Below are 19,585 nucleotides of genomic sequence, written 5' to 3'. Positions count from 1 at the left end.
TCGACGAAGACATAGCCTAGCATACATTAACAACCCAGGGAATTGTAGCAGCGACAGTCACTGACATGATACTTCTGAGAAGTAGGATTGAGTCGATTGCACTGAACGAGGAAAATAACAAGGTACAATAAACCAGAAGGTTGCTGTGCCTGGGAGTAACCTCCATCCATCACCATCACCATCATTCTGGGTGTATATTATACTGCCCTTTAAATTGCATCCTTTAAACAATGACAAAACCAACAGACTTGAAAAAACGGCATATAGGTACGCCGTAATAAAGGAATACGGAGACAAATATATCAGATACGACAAAAAAGAAAAGACAGACACAAAGAACATACATGTAAGATCGTGTAGGGACAATGACGGAAAATATGACTTGGCGCCTCACAGAAAGCCATAAATATCCTGAAATACCTAAACAAAGAAAAATGAAGACATACTGAAAAATGTGTAAATGTAAAACATAACACATTCAACACGATGTACATATATAATTTGAATGCTTCCACTATTAACTACAAAAATAAAGTGTTATTCAATGTATTCAATGGCAATGTCAATGTTAAAAAATGAATTCAGCGTGGCAGAAGGGTTCATTGGCATATCGGGCCATTATTAAATTCAACAACACCCGGATATATTACCTCGTCAAGTTCTCGTTATTGATTGTTTTTTCTTTCGAAATGCGTCCATTTTCCTCGGTCCTTTGAACGAAGGTGCAAATTGAAAAGGGTTAACCTGTCGTTTTCCTCGACTGTTGTTTGGCAACGTATCCCATTTTGTCATTAACACCTTTGACAATGAATCGCACAAAATCTATGAAGGCGTGTGTCGAATTTACGAGAGAAACTCATGACGCACCTTGTGCAAACCGGTGAAAGAGGCAAGGGTGTAAGGGATCACCTCGGCCACTAGGGTCACCGGGTCGCTTTCCTCACGGACATCCACCGCCATTCCCTGGTCTTAAGGCATTAACGATTCCCACGGCCCTTGAGTGAATTTAATTAGGAAAAATCGTATAAAATTACAGTAAGAGCAGGCAAGGAAAAGAAAATTTTACGCTTCCCCATATCAACCTTATATCGTACTACTTCCAGTAAATGTAATAAAGTGAATATTAGCATAATAAAAAATCTATGGAATAATATAATATTGACTGGTGACAAAAATAGGCTGCACATTATAAATGAAAACATTCTATTTTTAGTGGTGATTAGTGCAGGTTTCATGATTTTTTAAAATAAAAATTGCTACTATGTTCTGTACCAATATTGAATTAATTTGCCTTAACTAAGCAATAGACAATCAATAATGTACTGTGACTGTATTTTATGATAATAAATTGTTTTGTTGTTCAAACATTTGTAAACTATGATAATAAATGTTTTGTAACATTTTCCTTTGTTTATTACAAAGAATTCGTTTTTTTTTCTTTCTAACTTATTTATTTTTATACTAACTGGAACGAACAATAATTGTACTAAAAAAACATCTTTATTTCAAATGTTATAACTACATATTACGTATGAATAACCCCAACTTGTGTTTTTAGTTTAATTTAGTAATATTTTACTAATATTTGCATTTAAGTCGTGTGTTGAAATTGTTTATACAATAAAACGCTAGTAAACGAGAAAATTAAGATTGGTTAATGCTGTTTTAGGACTAAACTACGGTGGTTTGTGTTGGTGGTTTCACTCTTGACCGCAAAGGCACCATCCAACGAACGTAAATAATCCATAAAAGGATGTTTAGCTTCGCCGCTTCAATTGCATTGCCCCTTTTTTAGAATAGCCACGAACATTAGTACTTTTGCGATAAGCTAAGACCCGTGACCTTTGTATCCTAAGTACGTGGGTCGATTGAATTGCCTAATTGAGGGAAAAGATGGTGAAAATGTACAGTCAGTTTTTGAAGAGAGCTACTACTTAAATTTTGTTGTATTATGACAAATAAAAGGCAATTAAATGTGGATGTGCGGTTTCTTTCCAAATACTGGTCGCATTGGAATGCAAATATAATCATATTTTACATAAATACGATTAAAATCCGCACATAAAAAATTGTTGTGCATTCCCAGCTGATTATAGGCCTAGCTATATAGATTATATAGCTGTTAGTTAGTTAGCTGATTATAAGCCCTTAAAATTATTGACATGGAATGTACAGAACTATTAAAATGAAAATACTAAAATAGTTTCGCTGGGTTATTTTCGGTGTTTGGCGTAGTTAGTTGAAATCTTTAGTTGTGAATTCAACTAATAACTACATTGTTAGTGCTAGATGCAGTATATCTAACAAATTTAGCTGTTAATTGGAATTGATTTTTGCCCAACGATGATTATTTTATTTTACAGCCGTACATACATACTATAAGGGCGAATTTAAATTCTTTTTTTTTTTATTGGGACTTTTCAGAAAAAACCCCAGACACGTAAACTTTTATTTTTTGTAAAATTTCCCAAAAAGGTTTGATCTAACGTTCCAGGATAACGAGATACAAATAGGAGCTTAAGTATTTCTAATGGCAAGATACTCATATTATATATTTTTAAAGGTCTTTGGCGCTGACTTCAATGGTACAATCTTTTTTTAATTTGGCACAATATGGTGAAAGTGTCTGGGACGACTACTAGGGCCAACGAAAATTTCTCCAATTTCGTCAACCAAGAATGTATTTATTTAAAATTTTAATTTATATTAAATTAGGATAATTGCTCATGAAACCTCTCTGGATGTAGCTCAGTAAAGCGCAATTCATCTTGTTTCAAAATGTCTGTCAAAACATTTTTTCTCATGAGAAACTAAACAAAAAATAAAAATTGACGTCCCAAAAACGTCCCAATAAACAATATAGGGGAACAGAAGGCAAAGTCGCTCTTTATAATCATTTTTTTGTTAAAAACGATCCGGGATGAGCAAATAATAAAGAAAACATTCACTTCCTAAAATGTGTTGTGGAATGGATTGACTGGTCACGTTCAAACTGGTGCTATAAAATCTCAATATTTAATTTGGCTTTAATTAATAGATGTCCATATTTTTAAATGGAACGTTTTAAATTATTAATTAGTGTTTTAAATCCTGATTAAGCTCGAAAGCTTGACGAAAGTTCGGAGTATTTTCTTTTTAATTGGTCCCATCTCAGTTTCGAGTTTATTGATATATATAATTATGAAGGCTGATAAGTAATTATACCGTAGCTAATATATAGCCAAAAATTTAAAAACCTGACACTCGTATTTTTTTATTTTACAAGATACTTCTTTTAATATAAACCAATTTTTTTATTGTCACAAAGGGAAAACTACAGCTAAGAATTTTTGTTATGTAAGGTGATGAGAGATGACGCTTTAAAAGAAAGCGACGTCCGATAATTTTAATATATATCGCATACAATGAAAGCGATTAAAGACAAGGATTGACTTTTTTTTCTTTTACGAGGGTTCGCAACAGCAGAGGTCCTATCATTTCTCAGGGTGCCGGTGTTTTTGAAAAAAAGTCCATTTGTAAATATGTCGGGTTCGCATGCAGGGCCGCTGGATTCGAACCCGGGACCTTTACCTTACAGTGATGAGCGCCGTGTCAACGCCTAAACCGTTGCCTACACCGACGCCCCTGATTGACAAATTGCAGATATATATTACTGAGAAAACAACTTGGCTTGAAGACTGCAGAAGACACAGCAAGGACTTCATAGACCATAAGCCTGAGTTCTGTGAGTAGAGAATTAAAACATTACATGGAAGATAGCACCACGTAGTACAAAAGAACGGTTTATTCGATTAAATTTGTTTAGTAGCTGTTAAGTACATTTTTCGCTTAATTTCCCACAGGATAGGACAATCAATTACACAGTTCATATTAGCTAATATATCCTTTAAAAAAATAATCTCAAAAAAAGCCTTAAGTTAATGAAATTTTGAATTACAATTATAACAAAATAAATGTAAATACATATAGACAAGACAATAAAATACAAAATAAGTAATATGAAATTAAAGAGCAAAGTTTAAACTTTACTTTTAAAGTAAAAATAAATAAGTTAAAATAATAACACGTTTTCCCTTAACTTTTCACAAATTTATAAATATCCAAATGGATCACAACTTTTAAGCTTATTTAATAGAGACCAAAACGTAATAAAGACGTATCCTAGCACCAGTGAATAAAAAACCGATAATAGCGAATTTTGTAACTATAGTAATAGTAATAGACAGGCTATTCTGACGACATATTTACTAAAAGGCTTCAGATATCAACTATAACCCGATATATTGTTTATACTAAATACTGTTTATTTTAAGAAGTTACCAATCCAGATTTTCATCGTGGGCGTGGGTACACCAAGTGTGAAAGCTACAAACGTCTTTACCTAGCTGCTCGCTTCGCCTTCCTTAAACACAGCTAACGTACGATTATTCGATTCCCGGATAGGGAATGAAAACTTGATTCCTCACACTTTCACCCTTCCCGAGTGTTTTCTGAGCATGCTTTTACCGGTAATCCAGCCGTTTTGTCGTTCGACAAAGCGCGCTGCCCTTTTGACCAGGAAAATGGAACGGACGTTTCACGCATCCTTTGAACGAAGTAAAAACTTTTACTTCTGTGTCTCGTCTTGAAGTGATAAAGGGACGTGTCATAAAGGAATTTTTAGGAAAGAACCCATGTAATTGAATTACTCTGACAAAAAAAGTTTTGTTTCGATAGTTGTGAGGCAACCCCGTTGGATGATGTACAAATGAATTCCGGAAAACCTAGAAGTTTGGCATGTTAAACGCATCGGGTTATCTCAACCTTCCTGGTCTGGGTCTGTGCATCGGCAGAAATAAATGAGTTATGAGAAGAGGCGAGGCTTTAGATGAGGGTTTACAGATTATAATGAAACTTTTTTTAGGTTAGGTCGAAAAGTATTAGTATGTGTTCAGGTAATATTTTCAGGTTTTTATATCTGTCGATTTAATGTTTTATCTATGATGGTAATGTTGAGAATTATGTCAATACTCCAATAACAGCGTCACCACCATAGATTTTCCTTGACAGCACATTGCAGTATCGATTAGATTGTTATTTGTTAGTATCGAGAATTGGAGTTGGCGGTGAAGCGGCACGAGTTAAGATGAGTCTTGTTTTTTGCGATTGAGTTGTAACTGTGTACCGTAATCTTGTGTGAATAAAATAATTCAAAGTAATCTGGGTTGTTTCCCGAAGTTACCAAAACCTCCACATTTGGTGACCCCGACGTGACGAACCTCCCCACTAATATAAAATGTTACAAAAACCAAAGGACGTTAAAAATATTAGGTTTTGTTTTCACAATTCTTTAAAACTCTTTAATACGAATTTTTATAGCAAAAAAAGAGGATTTTGAGTTAGAATCGTCAGAGGCAATTTTTTCTACATCGTAGTCTTCTCTGTATTCCGATTTGCGATTATGCCAATCGCTGACTGCAATTGTTTCAATGTTCACTAGAATTAATGGATGGTGGTTTCTCATAAAGCGACATCATTCATCACCTCACACCAAAAACTTTACTAGCAGTCTGAGCTGTGGTTTTCCCCTTGGGGCAAATAAAAAATTTAAAAATCCCATTAAAAGTCAAAAACGCACTATTTTTCTATTATTTCAAATTAGCTTAAAACATAAACATCGAACGAAATGGATGAATAAAACAGAAGATGAAAACAAATTCTTTTTCATAGTGTGTGAACAATAATGACTAAAAAAACATTGATTCAAAACAGACGTCCAAAACGTAGCTTAGGCTTACCAAATTAGCTTAAATAATTATCAAGTTAGTTATAATTAAGATAATTATCAAAAATTATAAAAAAGAAGAGAAAGGTAAAATTTTTGTCAACAAAACCTTATGAAGGTCAACGTACTTAGTGTTTAATACAAAAGCACCTGCAATGATGTTTTAAGCCAAAGTAAATTCAAAAATAAACATAAAGCTCCTAGACATCAGATCTCCTACAAAAAGTAGAATTCGTTTTTTGTATATTTTCTAATAGTTCAACTGAAATTTTTGATTCAATAGACACTGAAAATATATTTAGAAGAATACCTATAAGATCAAAATGTCATATACGAGAATTACATGCCATTATTCTGTCAATTAGATTTCAAGAATGTCTAATATGCACTTTACCAATGGGAAGCGTTAGAGTAGTGACAATTCGAAGATTTTCAAGTTAAAGCTAGTTGTTAATTAGTGATCAATAAAAATAAAAATGAACAAACAATTCCAGACTAGAAATTAATGTATATTTTAGCTCCGATATAATTATTTATCAGCCATCAGACTTGAAAATTATAATTATATATCATTAACAAATAAGTTCCGATTGTAATTTATTTAAAGAGATGATAATTGGGTCATAACATGTAATTTGTAATTTATATAAGGTTCTACCGGCGATGACCTCAGCTGTTTGTTGGCCCATAAACTTCCCACTTATTATTATTATTATAAGGTTCTAAACCCGTGCAATGTTTTCGGTAGATCTATGCAGTCATTCAAATTTTATCACAATTTTGTGATTTTCACAAGAAAAAAAACAATCTGAGGCGGAAAGCGAAAATTTTCAGGGATATTGATTTTCCCAAAAATGTGTATTCAACGGTTTTTGGAGATGCGCAAAACGAACATCAGCTTGGTTTCTTCCTAAAAAAAAATTAAATCTACTGTACTAAGTTCAACTAGCTATACGCCAGTCTACTAAGTTCAACTAGCTATACGCCAGTCTACTAAGTTCAACTAGCTATACGCTAGTCCTCAGCACAAGATTTTTCTTACAGCTGGTACCTTAATAATTTATTATTTTAACCCTCAATGATTATAATAATTTAATAATATGTCCGTATTCAGAAGCAAATAAATAAATTATATAAAATGTTGTATTTTTAATTTTTCATTGATTAAATATTTTATTAATCTAAGACCAAAATTATACCATTAACATATTTCATTAATGACAGTATTCACGTTTTTAATTGTTATCTCACCAGATAGATATTCTAATAAAGTATTTATACATTGTCAAACTGATACTCGAATAATCAACTATGGCGAAAGTAGATTAAGCGAGGGTAAAATGTTTATAAATTAATATATTATTGAGGTTATAAATGATATGATTCTTAACTCTTTCATTAATTATTTGATAACAAGTAAAATTTGCGTTTGGTTGAAAATGAATAAAATTAAAAACAGCTTTATTCACACCCCACTTATTTCCTATTTTTGACCTAGGGCCAAACTATTATAATAATTGATCCTATATAAGAATAACGGTAGTTCTGACTTTCGACCAAAAAAATAAGCCATCGAATAGCAATTGCTGGTTGATATTTTTCAATTCAACACCGTTTGAAAGCTAATCCGAACGTGAGTAGTTGTAATTGTGATACTGGCGGAATCACGTAGCTTATCCGTTAATCTGAACGTTCCTCGAAAGAAGATGGTCTTGAACGTCGGCAGGTATTCCATTGTCCAGGCTCCCTCAGGATGAAAACAGCAGCGGAACGATTTTCACGAACTATCCACCCATGCTCGCCAAGGCACGATTTTTCTCGTAAACTCCCGCCGTGGATTTAATATACACCTTTAGTCAGTGGGTTTCCAATTTGTAATTTAATCATCACGAATTTTTTTCTTATCTTGGAGGTCAAAATTGGCATGAGGTCAAAAGGTCAATTGAATTCTCACAATAGATATGCAGGGTTTTTTCGAATCCGGACCACATTGGATTACAAATTATTAAACATATTTGTATCTATCTTTATTAAATTTCTTATTGATGTGCTTTACAAGTTGAAATGAAGGTTATTGTAATGGAATGTTCAATCTTACCACCGATAAAACTATCTAATAAATAGTTTCTCTGGATTATTTTACAACCCGTATATGCAAAATATATAATAATTTTAAGTTAAAAAACTATCCGGGATGAGGCAAATTAGAAAGAAAACACTTAGTTCTTTCATCGAGCTTTCGAGGTTAAGGTCACGCACGATCTGAGACTATAAAAATTTCAATATTTATTATAATTTCCTTTACATATTAAGTGTCCATATTTGCTAGCTTTTAAAATATTAATTAATGTTTCAAAGGCCTGATGAAGTGGGTGTATTCCTCGAAAGTTCGACGAATGAAGGGTTCTCTTCTTAATTGGCCCCATACCAGATCGTTTTATTAATTTGTATTCATAATTTTGAAGGCTGATCAGTAATTATTTCTAGCTAATATATATTAATTTCTAGTTTGGTCATTTTCCGACTATTTGTTTTTATGGATTACTCCCTGATTAATAATTGGAAATTATTGGCTTGTGAAGCATGTCCGTAGCGTTTTTAAATAATATTTATTAGTTATTATTACACTGAGACAGAAAAGAGGCCACCCTTACTATTTTTAATTATCTCTTAAACAAAATCATCCAGAAATTATCTTACAACAATATTTGATCCATTTGAAAGGATTAGAGGTAAACAAAACAGATGAAATCTTCCACTTGTGTTTACAATTGGATTTGGTAAATAAATCTTTGCAGAGTCAGTCTCTTGTTTGTTGGTTTTTCTGTAAAGCTTCTTTCTAACGTTCCAGTGATTTATATTTTTATAAGTTGTACCTTTTTTAAGTTTCAAATTTATTTGAGTGATGGTTGTAAGTGATACAGATTCGGCTAGGATCATAGCATTGTTGGAAGATGGAAGAAATCAAGCCTATGTGGTCAGAGTACTTAACGTGGCCAGACGAACTGTACGAAAGTTCTTCCCTCGCCACCAATATACTGGAAGTTATTCAAGAAAGCGTGGATCAGGTCGTCATCGTAATCAGATATATGACCGTTTTATTGTTTCGATGTACTCCGTAGTCGACATTCTCCCGTTGTTGTGATCAAGCAACAGCTTGAACAAGTTAGAAATGTTAATGTCAGTTTAACTGTAAGCCGATGACTTTCAGAAGTAGGATTACAGGGAGAAGGCCTGCCGCTGGTCCAGAACTTCTGACATAGGACAGAACAGCTCGGTTAGGTTTTGAAAGAAATCACATCAATTGGTCTGAGCAAGATTAAACTAAAATCATGTTTTCGAATAATCCTAGGTGTAAGTCTTCTGAGTCGAGAGAGGGTTTGGAGAAGAACACGAGAGCGATATATCCCCTCAACATTTTCACTCCAGAGAAGCTATGGAGGTGATGGTTTGAGCAGGCATTTCTATGGAATGTCACATAAACTTGAACTTCATCGAGGGTTCCCTAACAGCTGCGCGATACATTGAAGATGTGTTATCAGAAGAAGTTGTTCCTTATATGCCCCTAATTGGCGAGTTTTATTATTATGCATGACAATGCAAGCCCCCACGCAGCTAGAACATTGGTGACTACTTGGAACGGACTCCAATTCAGTGTTTGGAGTGGCCACCATGTAGTCCCGAACTAAACCCTATAGAGCACCGTTGGGACGAGTTGTCAAAGAGGGTAAAAAGTGACCCAGTGGTGCAAGAGAATTTGAATGAATGAGAATGAAGAATGGCGAAGGAGTATGAAAATATTCCACAGCACTACATAAATTCAAAACTTCATCAAATCCATGTCACGTCGAATACAAGCTGTGATTAGAGCAACGAAAGAGGAGGACATACTCCGTACTGAATTGGATATTTTCTTCATTGCTTTCATAGTAACATTTTTGCTAAAATTGTTTTATTCTGTTTAATTTTTTTAAATAAATATTCAGTAAACAAAAAAAAACGATTGCAAGTATTTACTAAAAAACAAGGGTGACCACTTGTTTTTCTTCTCAGTGTATTTAACACACTCTGAATATTAGTAATGGTGTTTTTATCCGTCAGTTTTGTTCGTGATCTCCTCTGCTTGCAAGATGATTTGCTAATTATAAATAGGGGGAAACTAGTGCATTTTCGACAATTAATGAGTTTTTTTATAACCGCAAGAGAAAATGTGCTCATATTGCTAGGAAAATTTGTGATGTGTGAGGTGATGAGCATTAATAGGAAGCACCGTACGGAAATGGTTTCGGAAAATTTTGATTAAGAAGACGCAAAATGCTCTGGTCGTCCTTGACTGATGATGCCAAATTCAAGATTTCGTTACAAACGAACCTCGCTCAAGACCCAAGCAATGTGACACAAGACCTCACAGAGGCACTTAGCACATATAATATAAGCATTTCAACGCATCAGAGAGAAGCTGGGTATATTTCTTTGTCAGCCTGTTTGGTTCCTAACATGTTAACTGAAAAGATATAGGATCGCATCACTATCTGATTCCTTCCATGAACGCAACATAAACGACTTATTTTTAAAAAGACATAACTTGGGATGAAAAGTCGATACTTAGCAATGATTTTCAGAGGCGAAAATCCCGGGCAAAACGTAGTGTTACACCGGTAAACAACAAAAGCCGGGATTATATGTCAATATGGATTGGAAGGGGTTCTTTATTTTGAGCTCCTTCCAGCCGACTAAACCGTTATTTCCAGTGTGAACTGCACACAATTAGACTTATTAAAATAAATAATTGAACAAAAACGACTTTACTGGCTAAACGTAAAAGCATTGTTTTCTATCAGGATAACGCTCAAACTCATAATCTTGAAGACGCGCCAGAAAATTTTGTAGATTGTTTGGGATATGTTACTCTATCCATCGTATTCATCCGAAATTGCCCCTTCAGATTTTCAATTAATCCGTGATCTGCAAAATTCTATTATTGGGGAAAATTTACTTCACTTGAAGACTACAGAATACACATAGAGTTCATGGCTCAACAACCTGAAAAGTTCTGGGAGGACGGAATTATAAAATTACATTGAAGATGTAATCATATTATATGATACATATTGTAGTTTGATCTTTTCAGAATATTTCTCTCTGACAGACCACAACAGCGAGGATAGGCAGACCAAAAAAATGATCGGAAACGACCAAAATACAGGTTTATCACTGCCCAGACCTCAACAATAAATATCATAATTATATGGTTCTAGGTAGAGTAAAAGAAAAAATAAAATAACGAAAGCTATGAGATATTGTATAATCTGAAACTGAATTATTGTTCATAACTGAATTAATATTTTTGTTAACGAAAAATCTGCCAGACTTTATAGACTGACTTAGCCTTACCAATACTATCGAACTGGTTAACATTTCCCTTAATTTGTCTATTCTCTTGGCTAATAGATCAATTAACCATTGCATTATAATCAATTCAAAATAGCTTCAAATAGATCTAAAAGTTTTATTTCTAGTAAAGTTTCTATACGTGTGCTGACTAAATCTGTTAGAAATAGTTATGAAATCTGTACTTTTTCATTAAATGAAACTATATGAGTCCAGTTTTCGTGTTCTTTTTCAAGTTCATAATAAGTTACATCATATGTTAAAATCTGGATGTTTCTTTCGTTAGACGGCGAAATCGGGAAGAAAGTCTTTTCACCGGTCACAGAACAGGTTCCGTTTGGAGAGCAACGTAACCGGCGAAATATTGACCGTCGAATAGATATCCTGAGATCGTTGACCCTTTCCTCAGGGGATCTAATATTTTAAAAGATCCCAGATTCTTAAACCAGCCGAAAAGAGTTTTATGATTGAACTGTTGTAGGTGGTGTGTGGCCAAAACGGTTTACGTGCAAATAAATTTAAATTCCAAATTCTGGGAATAAAATCATATATGGTTTACAACAAATTTTAATAGGTATTATAGTGTTGATTATAATGTGTCAGTTTTTATAAACGATTTGGCATTTTATTTTTACGTTGCCTATATTATTGTAAAACAAAGTATGGTTCCAAATGTAATTAGTCACGTCAAGGAAAAACTGGTAGTGCAATTATAATTTTTGTAAGTTAGCCGACCTGGTCATACATTTTGTTTTAAAATTTTCAAATGTCATTTTTATTTATCTCAAATTTGGATTGTCCTTTCGATAAACCGTGATATTGTACCAGAAAATGAAAAATTCACCAATCTATTCAAGAGAGTGAAGTTGTCGTTCAAAACGGAACGTAATCCATTAAAGTTCGTGGTCCGACTGACATAATTTCAATTTATCATGACATTGGTTGAAAAAATAGAAAATTTACAATTTAATTGAAAAAATATGAAAATTTAATTTAAACTTAACTTACAACAACAACAATCAGTTACACGTTAAATTAAATTTATTTAGTTTTGAAGGAAAACTTCAATATCACTAGAGCGAATCGATGAATTTTTTAAGTTTCTAATCATTTTTTCACAGATTTTGAAATTGACTAAAAGTCTTTCATTTAAAAGAAAGAAGCTATAAAAATTCATAATGAGGTAAATTTAATATCAATCTGGATATTTTACTTCAGGGATCAATAATTTGAACTCGTCGTGTACATAGTTACAAAAAGGTGAAAATTGAATATTTAATTTATGTTGATTTGGTTAAACCAAATTGAAATGAAGAGAAATTGAAATGATCAATTGCTGAAGGAATTCAAGGAAAACTTCAATATCTCCAGAACGAATCGGCTAATTTTTAAGGCGAAGTTAAGAACGTTTGGTTGAAAGCTACATATTTTCTGTTCTAAAAAAGTAATATCAAAAACTTAAAAAAATCATCGAATTATTCTGGAGATATCAGTTTTCGTTCAGAACTAATTAATTTCAATTTATCCTGGTTAAAAAAAAAAGAAAATGGGAAAATATATGAAAATTTAGTTTATGTGATTAATAGTTCAGAACGAATTGATTAATTTTTGCGTTTCTGGTACAATTGGTTTTAGGATGGACAAGACTTTAAAAATTTAAAAAAAATGGGGCATCACATATGAAAAGAAAGGTTGATCACCAGGTTGGCTTAACGCTTCATCTAATTAAAATTCTAATAAATAGTACCAGCAGATCGTACGTAAAAATTACTTTCGGAACCTTACTTTATTTTACAATAAAGTAGGTAGCATAAAAATAAAAGGCCACGTCTTTTATAAAAACTCGCACGGCATACATTTTTTTAAAAGAAAGAAAAAATCTTTTGAAAATTTTCGAACTTTTACTGTTAACAAAGTTAAATTAAGATGTTGCGAAGGTTCCCAGAAATCCTAGCAATTTTTTTCAAAATGTATCCTATAGTTTCTATGATAAAAATGCTACCACACTTCTACTATTAACAAAAACTTTGGTGATATGAGACACTTAGCTGATTTATTTGTAGTAGATAGGTAGTTAAAGCAAAACAGAAAAGCTATCAGATTATTTTAAAAGTTGTAACTTACGTTCTGAATGTGCAAGCAGGTATTCAATTTTTATAGAAATTTAATAAGTAGATTATGTTAATAAATAATAAGTTACTAAATGGACAGTTATTTACACTAAACCCCTGTTAAAATCTCGCTGCCCATCTGATGTGATTAATTATACCATATGCCCTCAAACTACCGTTGATAAAATTTTGAATCTGTGCTCTAATCTATCATAAACCCCTGTTAATAATAAATATAACAATCACAACAAGATTTTCACCATAAGAAATCAACTATTTTAAATCTTCTGTGAAAACAAAAAAGTTGGCAATTGGTTCTGTAAATCTTGCTTCTATCAATATTTAAATCTTCCGGGCTTCGATGGCATCATGTTCTCATATTTTACAAATGGTCATGGTAGGCAACATCAACTAAAAATTAATTATCCTTTGTGCGAATTTATAAACATAACATCAGGAGTTCCACAAGGCTTTCACTTAGGATCCTTATTGTTTATCATCTTTAATAATATTGTTAACTTCTGCTGGTGATGTCAAATTGTACCGGGTATTCCCTAAGACCTGACTATACGTCAAACTGTCTTTAATAAGTTTATTGAGTTTTTTGAAATAATTATCTTAAAATTAATTTTGATAATTGCTTCGTCATGTCATTTAATAAATTTGATTTTTTTTAACAATTCATTCTATTTTGGTTATAAACTTCAATTACAAAATAAAACCTCATTTAAAGATCTTGGCCCAGCATTTATTACAACCTCGAAATGCCAAAGCATGTAAAAAATATTACTGAAAAAGCCAATAAATTAGGTTACTTCCAATACTAAATATTTTTTAAATTTTTTTGGAGTTCAAATTTATTCAGTTCCATTATTTGTGCATGTTAGTTTTAGAAAAATATTTTATGCAAAACTCGATTGATCCTAAATTTACTTCCTTTATATATTACAAGAGGACAAATCTCTTTACTTTCCTTGTATAACCTTATTTAATAGCAAATACCATGGCCCTCATTATTATATATTATAATATCCTTCATCGTTATTCCTGAGAACGCTCGTAATTCTCGGTATTTTTTAAATACAAAATCAAAAATAAAATAATTTACATTCAACTATTATATGTATATCCATTAGTCTAGAGTCTAGACGTATGTGTTCGATTAATTGAAAACCGCTATTTTTCAAACCATTAGTTATTGTCACCGTGTCATAAATCGTGATGTTTAATTATTGTTTCCATCCTAACAAAAAATAATTTCTTGTCTTACAAAAGAAAATAAATAAATAAAAATAAGATTTCTACTTACGCATAAACAAAAAAAGAAAACAATATTACGTCGATAACAAAAAGAAATCCAACTGCACGGCCGTTCCCGGTGCGGAAAGAATACTGAACTCTCTTTGAGTCAACTACCACCTTTTAAACCCCTCCCCTCCACGGCCGGTTATAAAGCACTTTCCATTCTCAATGGGGCTTAAGCTCTTTGTAATCATGTTTTATTTCTTTCGCATTTGACAATACCTTATTTTGTGAGATTACGTTTCTTGGCTTTGCATTCGGAAACATGGGTGCAAAAATTTTTGTAAAATTTAAAAAAAAAAATCTACTACTAGGTACAATCCGATAGCTTTGGTTTGACCTTACGATATATATGAAAATATTATAAAGATTGTTTTATAATTTCATATTAAACATTTTAAAAAAACATATAGTTATTTGTTCCTTAGTGGTCTCAAAACAATCCCCTCAAAAACCACACTAGTTAAATTTTTGGTAGAATTTTTAAAACAGAAAAGGTGTTCAAAATGCGAGGAAAAAATTATCGCAGAAAGTTAAAAATTCATCGATTCGTTGCGGAGAACCTGAAGTTTTTCCTTCGGAACTCAATAATTTCAATTTATCGTGCGACTGAATGTTGATACTTGAAGTTAAGTTTAAAAAATCGACACACATTAAATTTTCGTATTTTTTCTTTCAATGTAAATCTAATCTTCTTCTTCAATTTTCTTCTTTTTTACCAGTTACAAAATAAACTGAATTATTGAGTTTTAAACAAAAACTTCAATATCGCCAGAACAAATCGAATTTTTTTAGTTTCTAATATCATTTTTTATGAAGGGAAAAAAGCGTTCAAAATGTGTGGAAAAAATTATCCCAGAAATTAAAAAAATTAACCGATTCGTTCTCGAGGTAAATTTAGGTTTAAAAATCGGTACAAACTAAATTTCCGTCTTTTTTTGTTTAAATTTGGTGCTTTTTTAACCAGTTATGCGATAAATTAAGTTATGGAGTTCTGAACACTGAACTTCAATATCGCCAGAACAAATCGATTTATATAAAAATAAGTTTCTGATTCTTTTCTCAAACGGAAAGGTCGGTCAAAATGTGTGGAAAAAATTATTTCAGAGACCTAAAAATTAATCGATTCGTTCTGGAGATCCTGAAGTTTTTCTTTTGGAACTCGACAATTTCAATGTATGGGGTAATTGATTGTTGATGTTTAAAATTAGGTTTAAATAATCGACTGATATGAAATTTTTACCCGCAGAGTAAATTGATAATTTTTTAAGTTTCTGGTATCATTTTTAATCACTGTTTCAGAAATGAAGTCGATCGTATCGAACGATATATCATAGACCAAATTATAATTTGTGTACTAATACTAGAGCCATATTGTTAGCCTAAATAAAACAATATGTTTTTGTATGGTGATTATTATATATTTTTTGTACCTTTTAACAAAAATTTGTGGGGTCCGCGGTAGCCGATCGGTCAGCGTGATAGATTCTTGGCTCTAGACCCCCTTCGCTTGCAGCAAAGTTTTTTGGATGAAAGGTTGAAGCTTCTCATTTTCTTGGCTGCCACGTTGACTATCTAAAAAATACACGTTTTAGTGATACGGCTGACAAAAAATGAAGCAAGGATAAATTTATTAAAATTTCCATATAATTAATGGAAAAAATCAAACAAAAATTCTTATATATATATCGAGAGATACAACTGTCGTAAGAGGCAGTGTTAGTTGACAAAGAAATCAGAAACAAAAGAAATCATTATATGTAGTTCTGTGCATGATGATCTCTCTGTGAATTTTGACAATTTCTCGTTGAGGTCAGTGTATTGATTACTATCTCGCTGATTTGGTAGGTGAGAATTTCACTATTTTTACATCCACATTCACTGCATTGCATAACCTTCTTTATAACCCTGATCAACTTCCAAAGATTGTGAAATGCCGAAAAGCGTCTGACAGACCAGCACAGAGATATACAAACCAAAATTGTGAGAAACGACCAGGGAGAATTATAAATATTTATTTCCTTTTGGTAATTAATTCGATGAAATCAAGATTGAGACTATGCAAGTTCTCTATTATATTTCTGTTTATCCATTCCTCTTTGAATTTAAGTTGACGATGAAAGGCAAATGAACAATTCTTTGAAATTAAACTGACTACGACCAAGTTGGTGGGACACGGATTTGAATCCAACGTCTTTTTTGGTCATCCTACACTTCAAAATATCGAACACTTATCCGCAACTTCTTGTGAATAGGACCTGGTTCCGCCAAAAATAATTTTGAAAGTTGAAATTTTCCATTTTTTAATATTTTTATTTCGCCGTTCTACTTACTCAAATGAACTATGTGAATAAATAATTTTACAACATTTTTTATGTGGAACGTAATAAAAATACAGTTACAGCAATCGAAGTTTATCAATGAACAAAAAATTTCTAAAAACCAAATATTTTTGAAGTAAACTTGGTCATAAAATTTTTTCGTGAAACTAATATGAGATTTCGTTTTAGCACCTCTAGAGACTCATAAATATAAATTTTTGTTTGAATTTAAATTTATCGATTTTTTGACCCCTAAATTTTGTCCGATTTTTGAGAAGTCGTTATCAGAATATCTGATTTAATCGGCTATAAAAAATCGGCTAAAAGCATATTAACGTCAAACAAACGATTTGAAAGAAGTTAAACGTAGATTTTTAACGAACTACACATGTACTATTAAATATATAAAACATTTGTATAAGAAAATACACAAAATTGGAAAATTATTTGGAGAAACCAACCTCGGTTTTTAAATAGAAATAAAAGTCCTATTTTAATGTTTGATATAGTTGTAAAATGCACTTGACAATTTCTTTAAAACGAGTTATCACCCATGAGAATCGGTCCGCCTGCTTTTGAGAAAAATGATGTTACATCTTGCACTTTTCTGACCTACTTTACTTAAAAAATGTTTGTTAAAATATGCAAAAAAACAGTATTTTGTTAATCGACCTTTTTAAATCATACCAAATAAGAATATTCTGGGTCGTATTCATAGAACAGTTTTGTTTTTATGTTAACCAACAATTAAATTAAAAAATAACACCAAAAATAATATTTTTAAATCTCTAAATAACGATTTATGCTCATTTCATTAATGCTTTATATTTATAATTTTTTACTAATATTTTAATTTATACAATATAAATAAATAAATAAATAAATTCATTCAACGAGAATTATATTTAATGCCTCCTGTTTTAAAATAATGAATTTGAATTTTCTTGAGAATATGGTGGAGTGTTTTTTGATCAACGTTCATTACAATAAATTTAGAATAATGGTAAAAGACAAATGAACTATAATTGAAATGAAAAATATTAAATTAAGCAAATATAAAAAAAAATATATAGGAGCAAATATAAATACAAAAAAATAAAGGTAAAGAAATAACTAATTTGTTCAACTATAGTAACAGAATCTTAGGAATAGATTAATTAGGAGAAGATATGTAAACGAAAAACTCAATGAAAATCTATTGTCAATTCCCTAAATTTCTTCTCAGGCAAGAAAATCATCAATCTAAGGGTTTTATAATGCTAGAATCCCAAAAATGAGGTCAAAATCAAGTTTTGAATATTTTAAAATTATAAGTATAAAGTAAATTTAATTAAACGAGCATCAATCGTTATTTAAGTTTAAAAAATATTATTTTTAGTCCATTAATTTCATTGTTGTCTAACATAAAACAAAATTGTTCTACAAATGCCACAAAGAATATTCTTATTTGGTATGATTTAAAAATATAAGTGAACTAAATATCTATCTATAACTATATAATACTACTTGTTTTGCATATTTTAACAAACTTTCTTTAACCAAAGTAAATCAGAAAATGGTCAAAACTTGGATTTGGCCTCATCGTCGAGATTATGGCGTTATAAAACCCTTAGATATCGACTTTCGCGAAAATCGGTGTAAATTAATTTTTTGATTGATCATTTTGACGAGTTCTGCCTGACAGATGTTCCTAGTGGAAGATCTACCATCATTTTTCTCAAAGGCTAGTGGACCGATTTTAACCATGGTTGAAAAATCATTTTAAAGAAATTATCAACTGCATTTCATAACTATATCAATAATTAAAATAAGACTTTTATTTCCATTTAAAAAACGAGGACGAGGTGATAAATAATTTTCCAATTTTACGCATTTTCTTTTAAAAATGTTTTATATATTACAATTAATTAAGGTTTTTAGTTGAGATAAAAAAGTCACTCGGACATCAACTTCCCATCCGAGTGGATCGAGGTCACGATAGCTGAAGGGGTAGAGCAGCGGCGTATCTAGCCGAAGATCGTGGGTTCGAATCCCACTCGTGCCATTGACTTTTTCATCTCAACTAAAAACCTTAATTAATTGTAATATATTAATTGGTCAAGCGGACCACGAAATTAGTGAATTTAATGTTTTATATATTTAAATGGTACATAGTTCGTTAAAAATCTACGTTTAACTTCTTCCAAATGGTTTGTCTTGTTGTTAATACCCTTTTAGCTGTTTTTTTATATCCGTTCAAATCAGATATTCAGATAACGACTTCTCAAAAATTGGAAAACATTTAGGGACCAAAAAATTGTTAAATTTAAATTTAAAAAAAATTATAGGAGTCTCTAGACGAAATCTCACATTAGTTTCACGAAAAAAATTATGTTCAAGTTGACTTGATACATATTTGGTTTTTAGACATTTTTTGGTTATTTATCAACTTTAATAGCTTTTAGTATATTTTTATTGCAATGTACATGCTGTAAAATGATATATTCACATAGTTAATTTGAGCTAGAAGAAAGGCGAAATAAAAACATTAAAAAACGAAAAATTTCCACGTAAAAAAAATGGCAAGTAAAACCAAGATTTATTTACAAGAGGTGGCAGATACTTGTCCGATCTTTTGGAGCGTATAATGGACAAAATATGTTTGATCCAAATCCGTGACCAACCAACCTGATCATATTCTTGTGAATACAAGTCTA

General features: G+C 31.6%; 1 protein-coding gene across 2 annotated transcripts in view; it reads right to left on the bottom strand.

The window, feature by feature from the left end:
- LOC106660873 (cadherin-89D) overlaps positions 1-19,585 on the bottom strand; it is an 84,629-nt gene that overhangs the window by 62,994 nt on the left and 2,050 nt on the right. The window contains exon 2 of one of the 2 annotated variants that reach the window (XM_024230449.1): positions 16,002-16,143. The gene's annotated coding sequence lies outside the window, so the exon portion shown is untranslated. Of the gene's footprint in view, positions 1-14,575; positions 14,640-16,001; positions 16,144-19,585 lie in introns of those variants that run through there. The other variant, XM_014383888.2, reaches the window with a different exon arrangement.

The sequence above is a fragment of the Cimex lectularius genome, unplaced genomic scaffold (assembly GCF_000648675.2).
Source record: "Cimex lectularius strain Harlan isolate CLEC.00 unplaced genomic scaffold, Clec_2.1 scaffold65, whole genome shotgun sequence".
Taxonomy (NCBI): Eukaryota; Metazoa; Arthropoda; class Insecta; order Hemiptera; family Cimicidae; genus Cimex; species Cimex lectularius.
This window is presented reverse-complemented; position numbering and strand designations above follow the sequence as displayed.